Here is an 11,889-nt window from a genome sequence, read left to right on the forward strand (position 1 = left end):
TTGGAATTTTATCTTTGAAACGCCACACTTTTCTTTGAAATCGCTTTATTAGTTCTCGTGCAATAAGCGTTTTTGTGAAGCTCTAAAAATTACAACTACAACATTTGAACATAGCCCCCATACCTTAAGGTAAGACGTATTCTACGTCAAAAAATTGTTCAAATCGGTTCAGCCGTTCTCGAGTTTTGACGACCGTAACATGCGAACACAACATTTTTATTAATATAGATATTAGACGACCCCTATTTGCAAATGCATTTACCTTCAGGATAAAAACCAAGGTATTCAAATAAAATTACATCTGTAGCACGAAAATCTCAGGAACCCGGACCTAAAGCATAAAAACTCGCTGAAAGAAGATAGTTTTATTTATTTGTTTATAACTCCTAAAATAGTAATTTTGCGGGGCAGTACACCTATCGCTTACTGCAGGTTTGTGCAACCAAATTCAAAATTTTAATGTTAACATTTGTTTGAAGCACAATATTATATACTAGTATACTTCGGATGGAGTGACTTGTATGAGCTTTATATCATCTAATGGGGAATTGAAAGCAGTTTTATGCATTTGGCGAATTTAAAAAAAGTATACTGTGTGACCAGTATATACTCATACAAAACCAGTTAATAAAAGATATTACAATCAACTTAGTAAACTGGATTAATTTTTGTTTTAAATAACGTATGAAAATATTTCTTTAACGATGACATAGTAAATATGTGCTATAACGATGGCTTAGATCTCTTTGTATGGTTATAGCAGACATACGTTCTAAAATTATTTAAAACAAATTTTTAATTATTCCCACACTGAGGGAAAAAAGTTTTAGAATTAAAAAAAAAACGTGCTAAATTTAAAAAAATACGCATATGAAAGAGCACCAACCCAACTCGTTTTAAATTTGAGTATGTACGTTATAAAATATGTCGTTGCGAAGTGCACAGAAGCTTTTTCGTTATACGAAATTAAAATTAAGAAGAAAAAAATTTAATGTTATGTTCCGTCTGATGGGAATTGAACCCGGACGCTCTTGGTAGCAACCAATTGTATCAAGCGTCTTTGCACACTCAGCTACAGCAAAACATGTAAATGTGTTTTCAAATGTTGAGTTTGAATCAACATCACAGCGCGCGATTAGTGCATGATGTCGTACCATGTATGTACATATGTATGTACCCTGTGGGGAAAATCTCTAGTTTTGAACTGGTGCGCTTCTAGTACATTAAGACCCAGTACTGGTTCGCGATAAATCTCTTTTGCATGCAAGCAACTGGCGAATTTAACATGGCGATGTCCTAGGAAGTGTCAATTGCCCCCCGCTGCATCCCTTTTTCGATAGTTCCGAACTAGTCCTAAATTCTATAGTTCCGAACCAGTTCTAAAATCGACAGACGAAAGAAAAAAGTATCATGATTTTTCAATCTTTTTGGTTCTTCCGTGTGTGCGATTTTAAGTTATTTTGGAAGAAATGTGTTTTCAATTTGAAATTAAATTTGTTTGAATGATTGTAAGAAATGTACGTTTACATACCTTTAGCTGTAGCTGAGTTTGCAGAGGTGCTCGCTGTTATTTCTTAGATTCCAGACTGTCCCAAGATGTTGAAATGTTAACACAAATTTTAGTTTTGTATTACCAAGCTATGAAAAAGCATCTGCGAAGCACAGAATAGAAGCGTATTTGAACGAAAAAGCCGCCGAACACATATCTATGTAAAGTAAACAAGCCCCTCGCTGCATCCCTTATTCGATAGTTCCGAACTAGTTCTAAATCCGACAAATAAGATCTAGTTCGTTCTGCATCCCCTTTTCTATAGTTCCGAACCATTTCTAAATTCGTCACTTTAGATATAGATTTCTAGTGAAAAAACTGAAAAAATTAGTTTTTTCAAAGTACCACTTTTCGCCGATTTTGGAGTGGAGGGGATCTAGTTCCTATCGGACTGGTTCCTTTTTGGCGATGAAGACCTAGTACGGAACTAGAAATTTGATTCACCAGTCCGCGGTTTCCCTGCAGGGTATGTACATATGTGTGTATGTATGTGTTTTCACCGCTTTGCATGCTTTGTATCAGGGTTGTTGCGAATATTCGCATTCGCAATCGCGGAGCTTCCGCATTAATTTTAATATTCGCATTCGCAATATTGTATATTGTAGCCAATATTTTAGCCTGTGGTCGTAGGTGTATTTGTGTAACAAAACTGGTCAAATGTCATATTTATCAACTTTGTCAAAAATGTCTTTAAAATATTATTTCTTAAATTCAATAATTTTTATGAGCTTGAGACCGTTTTAAGTGAAAACTTATTGTGGAAAAGTAACAATAGTTTGAAAAAATGGTAGAAGTGATAGCTATTTCGGAAATCACCACATTTCCTCATCAGACTTCTTTCAGTAGGATTCGAACCGACGATCACCACTGACTCAGCCAGTTGCCTACTAGACACAAAAGAAGAAAGTGTGCACTGTAATTTTTAACAAAATTTTCGTGATTTGCTTTTGATGTTATAGGCGGCATACACGGTGCGTCTGACTCGTGAGTCAGTTTGGATTTGTTTGTGAAAATAAATATGTGTTAGTGACATGACTCCCGGCATGACTCTGAATGATTCGCAAGTCAGACGTACCGCGTATGCCACCTATTACATATATTCGTTTGAATAATTTCAAAAGGGGCTCCTTGGGGAATTTATTTTTAGCAAAAATTTTAAAAACAGTAGTTTTGTTTACTTGTTGGATAATATTTTTTTCATAGGGATATACATTGGATCCTTGGCTAAAAACTGCTGGGGTAAAACTGTCCTTTCTTTTCTATTTAAAGTCAATGAGTAAGCTCCTTCAATAGGGATTTCCAGTAGAAATCATCAACGTTTAGCTATAAAGAGAATCGGTGCTCAAATAATTAATAAGCAGGGAACGGATTTTATGGAAATTGCCTTTTTTTCTGCTAAAGAGATAGAGTATATTCGATTAAGAATGTCCACGATTTAGCTTTCCCTGAATCCATATATACACATTTGATGTTGCCTTTTTTGCCTTTCTTAAGATATTTGCCTTTTTTGCCTTTTTTAAGATATTTGCCTTTGTTTGCCTTTTCTACCTTTAAAAAAGTGATTACAGCATTTACAATTTTTTTTTAAGATTAAAAAATATACACATGCCCATGCGGCTTATAGAAGCGCAGGGACCTCTTGCCAAATTGGTGTTGGAAAAATTCAAAGCCGTTTTCTCAGCTAACGTAGGCTTGGTGACAATAAGGGGTGTGGATAATTATTGTAAAGGGCGAGGAAGACGCCCTTTGTCTTCATAATATGAACGTTTCAAACGTTCCATATTTAAATTGGGCGCCTTTGTATCAACTCACATCGAGTACACGTTTAGTATATTTAAGAATTTTCTTCAAAATGCATCTTGTGGTTCAATGTTACTACAACTATACAGATTAAAGTTTTATAAGTTAGAAACTCGAAAGGATAAAATAGTCAAAGATTCAAAGTACAAATTTTTCATGTAATGAAACTATTTCATAGTTTTTCTCTTTTTATTTGTAATATAAACATTTCTAAAATAAATGTATTTGTTAATTGTTTTTCGTATTTTCTGTCTTTTTTTAGTGCCTTATTTTGCTTATTTTGCAATACCTAGTGCCTTTTCCTGCCTTTTTCGCTATTTTGTTTTACCTTTTTTTTGCCTTTTTTACAATACCTAGTGCCTTTTCCTGCCTTTTTCTCTATTTTATTTTGCCTTTTCCAGATTATTTCGTTATTTTATTTTGCCTTTTTTATAGGATTTTAGGTCCTAAAAATCCGTTCCCTGTTAATAAGCTATAGATCTGACCTTTAATTAGATAAGAATTACGTAACTATCTGTTATCCAAATTCTTATAAAAAAAAACGGGGTGCTGTAAAAAAATTACAATATTCTGGTCCCATACGGCTAGCAGCCACGACTTTGAAAACCGCATTTGGTTCAAAAATAATAATATATTTTCCATATCCACCTAATTAGCTCGCTATAAGCACAAATTTTTCAAAGCAGTCGCAAAAGAAAATATTAAAAATTAATTACAAAAACTCTCTAAATTCTGAAACAACATGGCATATATATCTGGTTTGGCTTGTAAGCGCTGTTTAAACAACAAGGATTCGCCATTATGCTAGATTCTAATTGTTTTTTTAAAAATACTTGACATCCGCATTCGCTTCCGCATCCGCGGATGTTAGCTGTTAGGATGTCTAAAATTCCACATCCGCAACATCCCCATTTTGTATACATATGCTTTCTTAATTACATATGAGAAAGAATCCGTGCAGTGAAAATGCGTCATTTTAATACGGGCGTATTTGATTTGAATATTTCCATTATACGTAGGTTATGTATAATGAAAAAATCCATTTTGTTGGGACTTTTCACTTGATTTAAAAACGAACATTTTTAAACGGTAATCAAATAAAATTTTTTTATTCTTACAACGCGTTTTTTTTCTCAGTGGAACGATGAATAGCCTCCGAGCTCACCTGTCTGTAATCCCATGGGCTTTTTCATTAGGGGTGAGATTGCTGCAGAAACTTAGCGTTTACTGATACAAAAACTTTATGGATTTTAAAGCAGCTATCCTCGACTTATAGGATAATATACCGATGGACGTGTAGCGTGCCGCATGCAACGGCTTTGAAAAAAGATTTAAGTGTGTTGTGGCAAACGAAAGCCAAACATTAGAGTAACTACTTTTTAACCCAAATCTTTATACTCCAACTAAGTAAATGTGTGTGAAATATGTGCTATATTGCTGCATTAGTTCTCTTTATTTCGTTATGGCAGACAAACTTTCTATAATTTTTAAAACATTTGGTTTTGTCTCCAAGGAGGAATGGCTCTCAAGCTCACCTGACTGTAATCCCTTGGACTTTTGAATTTATGGTTATATTCTGCAGAAACTTATGGTGATGTCATTTCCTCCAAAAAATATTGCCCTTCCCCGGTGCAAAAGGTGTTTGATGGTTTGGCTCGGAATCTCATGCAAATACATTTTTTTATTGGGCATCTTCACATGGAAATGGTTATGTTATCTTTACGAATCGTGAAATTTCCTTTAAAATGGCATTCAATCGTTAGTGCACATTTTTACATATAGTTTATAGATTATAGTTTATAGTTTATTGAAGAAAACAATAGTTGTACAAGTAAGACAATAATCTTTTTAGAGCACATCAACTTAAATTAGTGACATAATATTTTTAAAATAAATTTATAATAAGCATACTTAAGACCAGGGTTGTTGCGAATATTCGCATTCGCAACCGCGGAGCTTCCGCATTAATTTTAACATTCGCATTCGCAAAAGCTCCGCATAGATTTTTGCGAATGCGAATATTGTGCAAGTGCACTTATAAAACGTATATCTGGCAAACAAAATGACAAATTTTGGTCATTATTTTTTTGCCTGTGGAGATGCGACGTTGGGTCGGGTTGTGTAACAAAGCTTGTCAAAAGTCAGATTTATCAACTTTGATAAAAGTGTCCTTAAACATATTATTTCTCAAGCTCAATAACCGAGTTATACAAGTTCCCACTTCTACTTGATCTTTGACATACGTCAAAGTGAACATAGTCCCTTTAATAACATTTTTTTCCGTGCTTTAAAAACAGTAATTTTGTTCTCTTGTCGGCAAACATTTTTGTAAGAGGAATATATGTACATTGTATCCTTTGCTTAAAACATCTGTGGCAAAATTGTCTTTTGCCATTTAAAGTCAAGAAGTAAGATCCTTCAAAAGGGATTTCCAGCAGAATTGGTCAACGTGTAGCTATAAAGAGAATCGATGCTCAAATAATTAAAAAACTGTAGGTCTTACCTTTAATTGGGTAAGAATAACGTAACTATTGAATGTTATTGTCAAAGATCTGTTGTAAAACTGAATGCATTGCTAATTTTTTCTACTTCTTCTTAGATAAGTGTCTTTTTTGTCATAAAACGGCTTAATATGATTAAGTTCCGTGTTTTCGTTTATTACTTAATAGAAAAGTTCACTAAATAATTTTGAACGGTTTTGCTACGCAAATACTCCTCCATGCGTCGTCCTCAGCTCGAAACCAACATTTGTTTTGGTTTTGTGATAATTATCAAAATTAGCACTCAGCGAAATAAAGATAAAATGGAATGTAGAACATCTGACAGCCAAGTTCACAAATCAAATAAGAATAAATTCTAGAGCTCACTCTTTGTTGCGAAAATCGGCAGTTTTTTACAATAAACATGGCACCGCTTTGGCGTCGTTTCAGGCAAACGCATAGCAAAGCAACAACGCCTTTCGCATTTTCGTATCAAAGAGTGAACTCTACTAATCCAGCTACGCTAACCACAGTGTTTTTGCGAGAAACACTTTCCCCAAAAATACTGTTCTCAGCGTAGCTGGAGTTGGGACCTACAAGGGCTATTTTTTGGTGAGAAAATTACATCGCCGTCGACGTCGACAACGATAATAGGGCCCATAATTAAAAATTACTAACTTTTCCATTTTTTATTTACCACGATAGCCAAATTTGCTTGCCTAATTATTTTTTAAAAAAACTTCGCATCCCCATCCGCGGATGTTGGCTTTTAGACATCCACATTCGCATTCGCATCCGCGGATGTGTAAAATTTCACATTCGCAACATCCCTACTTAAGACTAACAAGAATAATCGAGATATGTAAGCTTTTAGAGGAAAATAAGATATAGAGATTAGCAACGAAGATAATAAAATAGGGACAGATAAGAGAACTGCAAACGATTTATCAAAATACACCAACTATGCAAAGAAAATAAAATCTGCGTAAATATAACGAAAACATGCGTACATTACGAAATTTTTCGTCGTTTTGAGCCACGAAAGTTTTCGTTGATTGTACAACACCGTTTTGGTACATACTACAAAAATATGAGGCATCAGTTCCTTCGTACATTTTACGAATATATTCGTACTATTTACCAACGAATTTAGTACTATTTACTAAAGAATTGCGTGCCATTTCTTAGTTTTTTACAAAATATTTGTATAATGCACAGAAATAATTCGTATAACGAAATTATTTTCGTAAAATCTGCGCTTCTTTCGTAGAATGTGCGATTGCTTTCATTCTCCACACTGTAAAAAACATATTACGAATTATAACACAACACTTTTATTTTGTTTTTATAGTTAATTTTAAGCGTTTTTGTTTAACAAAATGTTTTGCAAAAACGCTTAACATTAATGATTAAAATGTAATGAAAGTGTTGTGCTATAATTTGAGTCATGTTTTTTATAGTGTTAAAATAAAAGCAATCATACATTCTACGAAAGAAGAAGAAGAATTTTAATACTACACTGTAGTTCAAAATTATAAAAAACTGATATTTTACCTATAATAAAACTTAAGTCTTTTATTTATATGCATACGAATAGGTTCTAAAGGGTGAACACACCAAAACTAATTCAATATTTTGAAATTCAAATACCATAAGTTGACCATGACCTTAGTTGAACGTAGAAGAAATTTCATTTGAATTTGATTCCTAGAAGAGTTAAAAATGGCAACCGAGCTAGAAACGAGACAAACCATTTTGCACGAGTTTATAAATGATCCGGCCTTAAGTACACGTAAAATTGCTAAAAAATTAAAGAGTGCACTATTCGACAGTTTACAGGGTTTTAATCGGTACAAATAAGGCCTGACAGTTACGAGAAAACCAGGGAGCGGGGGGTTAGCATGGTCAAAGTGATAAAAAGAGTGCTCGGAAGGTCCTCAGTGCGTTTTCGCGAGATCCGAAGATTTTGTCGCGTTATGTTGCAAAATCCGTACGGAGATCGCAGTTTTTCGTACAAAAGGTAAAGCGGAAAGCTTCATTGAGATGTTCTACAGCTCAAACAGCGCCAGACCGAGGCGCAAAGTAGAATGTTACAGCGAAATCCCGCATTCGGAAGTTGTGTGAATTCTAATTAAAAAATACAACTGCATTGTTATGGACTGCGAAACCTACTGCTATAAAAATTCAAAATATATTGCAGGTCAAGATTTTTATACTGTCGTCAAGATGCCCATGAAAGTTGTAAGCTGAAAATGAAGTCCAAATTTCCAAAAACCACATGGTNAATACCGATCACTTGCATATGGAGCAAATAATAACTAATATTTTAACATTTTAATAACATCTAAACTTCCAAGTTATATAATACAAAAAAAAAAAATAATTTCAAAGCCTTCTAGTTTGTTTCTGGTAGTAATTTCTAAGTGTCGCAGTTTTGGTGTGTTCACTAGGCTGGGTCGATTTTGTATGGGGGAAAATAAAAGAAATTTGATCGTAGTGTAATAGTAATATTATGATGTCTTATGTCTAAGCCAATTATTATTGGCCACGAAAGATTAATTTAAAACTTATATTTAGCCCGCGCAATTGAATCAAAGTCTATGAATTTCGAAAATGAAACTTTGGCTTGTAATATCTATGGAATGCGTTAATTGCTATAAACAGGATGATATATCAAATTAAGGGGTATTAAATTTACTACCTCACCTCCATTTATCTTTTTTCAATAAGTCTGCAAGTTTTTAAAATATTAAGATAAGACTTACAAAAGTATAATTTTCCCTTATGAATTTTCAAAAAAAAAATTTCGAAAATGAAACTTTGGCTTGTAATATCTATGGAATGCGTTAATTGCTATAAACAGGATGATATATCAAATTAAGGGGTATTAAATTTACTACCTCACGACCATTTATCTTTTTTCAATAAGTCCACAAGTTTTTAAAATATTAAGATATGACTTACAAAAGTATAATTTTCCCTTATGAATTTTCAATTCTTCATTACTTCAGCAACCAAGTGAAAAATACGAAAAAGTGAGACGACATTTATTTCAAACGTTTTAAAGTTTTCGAATGTTTATATAATCTTAAAAGGACCATGGACTTGGTCACGCCGATTTGGTCAGTTTTCAAGATCGTCCTGAATGTAGTCAAACATGTATTGTCCAAGGTTAGAAACCGGTTGATAAGTTAATAGTAGTCTCAAGCAAATTAGTATTTACATACATTAACAAAATACAATTAGGGTAAGAAATTCCCATTTTAAGTCCATTTATGCAGTCTTGAAAATCGGAGCGGAATGGTTTCATTAGTCACCGAAGAAGCACATTTTAGCGGTTTCTAAATTTGCCGTTATATGAAAGTAGGGGACGTGCAATAAGTGTTTAGATATAAATATTTTAGTTAATTCCATTATGTGAAAAAGTGACTGTAGGTAAATACAATAATCCTTCACATATCCTGGGAAATCCTTTTGATGACTCTCCAATTGGACGATATTGCATTGCATTCAGCTTGAACGAAAAAAGTCACTCCTTGGCACACTTTTCTGTAATCCGGTTCTTTTAATTAAAAGTTATTTCTACAAATGAAGAGATTTTTTTTAGAAAAAAACTGGAGATCCACTTAAGTTTTTCGATATAACTTTGGTAAAGGTTACTCGATCGGTACGTAATAATTACGAAATTGAAGGCGAGACTTACCGTTACTGATTTATGATAATAATATGATGAAAATAGTTCAGATTATAAACAAATTATTTAAAAAAAAAAAAATTTTAAACAAATTTTTTTGGCATTTTCCTATATTTGCAATTTTTATATTGTATGCATAAACATAAGTGAACTAATTACTGTTTCTAGAAGTTGTGCCTTTTCAGTGTTTCCATACTCATTTGCATAAACAAAATTTTTCCACGATGATGGAAAATAATGGCTTTTCTATTCGAGCTACCGAAATTGTTCCTAAATTTGCAGAAATTCGCAAACTATAGCTAATATTAAAAGAAGATTAGACTATTTGGAACCAGCGACCTAAATGCATGCCAGCAATATTAATGATGTTCATTACATCTTGTGACTATAGGCCAGTGGAATTATCAAGAGAACAATTCAAATATTATTGAAAAAAGATAAATTTGACATTAACGATAAGTTAAAGGGCTGCGAGAAATGATATTTGACTTTATCTTTGGCGCTAACGGATTCATTATCTAATAATATGCACCAAACCTTTTTGCTAAACCCGGAATTTTCAACAAAAATTGATCTTACTCGACTAGTGTGCTGTCACTTGGCGGTCGATGCGCGGGCTCTTACTATTAAAATAAAAGGCTAATATTTTGCAGGCTTGTTGTTGATTTCATGATACAATATATTTACGCTATTACCAAGGGATTTGAAAAAATTAGATTTTCGACCCGCCCTAGTGTTCACCCTTTATACTACATATTTTTTTACTGCTTAGGCTTCATTCAATAAAGTATATTGATGCAAAGTGTTAAACTATGAGACTCAACAAAACTAATTATAATAAGATATAAAATATGAAAAATATACAAAATACTGGTTTTACTTTCTTAAACATTATAATATTTTTATGTAGAGGTACTTGACAGATTCGCAACTTTATCGATGTTTGTTTCCTTGACGACTATAAATTAAAGGAAAATTATAAGGTGTCTGAAAAGCAGTTTCAGTGAAAAATCATACATGTACTTACTTTTAATTTCATTAAGTAGTGCTCCTGACTTAGGCTTGCCGTTGCTAATTAACTGATGAAATTTCCTATTTATAAAGTCCCACATAGCAGCGCAAGGCGCAGGTTAGACGATGTTAAAAACATTGTATGCTTAAAAGCGTAGTATATCCACAGCTTTAATATTTAATTTTAAATTGTAGTTTTATCCAGCAAACCCCTTTTTAAAACTTTTAAAATTATATTATACGTCTCACAGCAGCCAAAAAGTAATTCCGCAATGACACGCGATACATAAAAATATGATGAAATATTAAGTATTTTGGAACGAATTTCCGTCATCCCTTGTCAAATTTGGTTTGGAGACAAACCGGTTTAGGCGTTGTGCCATCTTCAGTGTCATTTTTCGTTCTGCATAATTTTTGTTGGTTGCTCGTATTTATACTCCTTGTTAACTACCTCTTTCTTCTGTTAGGTACGTCTTTTTAATTTTGCAGTGTTTACGGTGCTCAATAGGTAGANGTCCTTAATATTTTCTTGTTGTCATTCTTCTTCTTGTACAGTAGTTTTAGAGGTTCAAACAGTACGTCCGATGCAGTATTTATTTGCTCATTTATTATTTGTCCTTTGAAGGTCTTCTGTTTATATATTTCCATATTTTCTAATATATTCAATCTTTGTCCTTTATGTTGTACACGGAGAAGTTCTGTTATTTGTCCAATCTTCATTGGTGTGCCTTTATTTTTGATCATGTGATTCGCGAAGTTCGACTCTATTGCAGCCTCTGGTTTTCGCTTTTTCTTATTATAATCCCTTATGTGTTCTCAATACCTTGTTCTTATATTTCGCCCTGTGTGTCCGATGTAACTGTGTCGGCACTCGCAGGTTAACTTGTAAACACCCTGTTTATTTTCTCTTTCAATATATTTCCCACTGTGTTCCTTGTTTTAAATGATGTCTGAATGTCGTACTTATGAAAGAATTTGGCACGATAGTGGACCGTACAAGAAATACTGATGGGAAAAATGAAAAGAGAAGCTGTCACGGAAATAATAAACGCGAGAACACATAAGGGATTATAATAAGAAAAAGCGAAAACCAGAGGCTGCAATAGAGTCGAACTTCGCGAATCACATGATCAAAAATAAAGGCACACCAATGAAGATTGGACAAAAACAGAACTTCTCCGTGTACAACATAAAGGACAAAGATTGAATATATTAGAAAATATGGAAATATATAAACAGAAGACCTTCAAAGGACAAATAATAAATGAGCAAATAAACACTGTATCGGACGTACTGTTTGAACCTCTAAAACTACTGTACGAGAAGAAGAATGACAACAACAAAATATTAAGGAC

At 33.3% G+C, this 11,889-nt stretch overlaps 1 protein-coding gene across 6 annotated transcripts in view; it reads left to right on the forward strand.

Annotated features, from left to right (window-relative positions):
- The window catches only part of Axn (protein axin), a 370,696-nt gene that overhangs the window by 147,275 nt on the left and 211,532 nt on the right, over nt 1–11,889 (forward strand). The gene's annotated exons all lie outside the window — the stretch shown is intronic.

This window comes from Rhagoletis zephyria, unplaced genomic scaffold (genome assembly GCF_001687245.7).
Source record: "Rhagoletis zephyria isolate East Lansing unplaced genomic scaffold, Rhagoletis_zephyria_1.1 Rzeph_scaffold_00055, whole genome shotgun sequence".
In the NCBI taxonomy this organism is placed as follows: Eukaryota; Metazoa; Arthropoda; class Insecta; order Diptera; family Tephritidae; genus Rhagoletis; species Rhagoletis zephyria.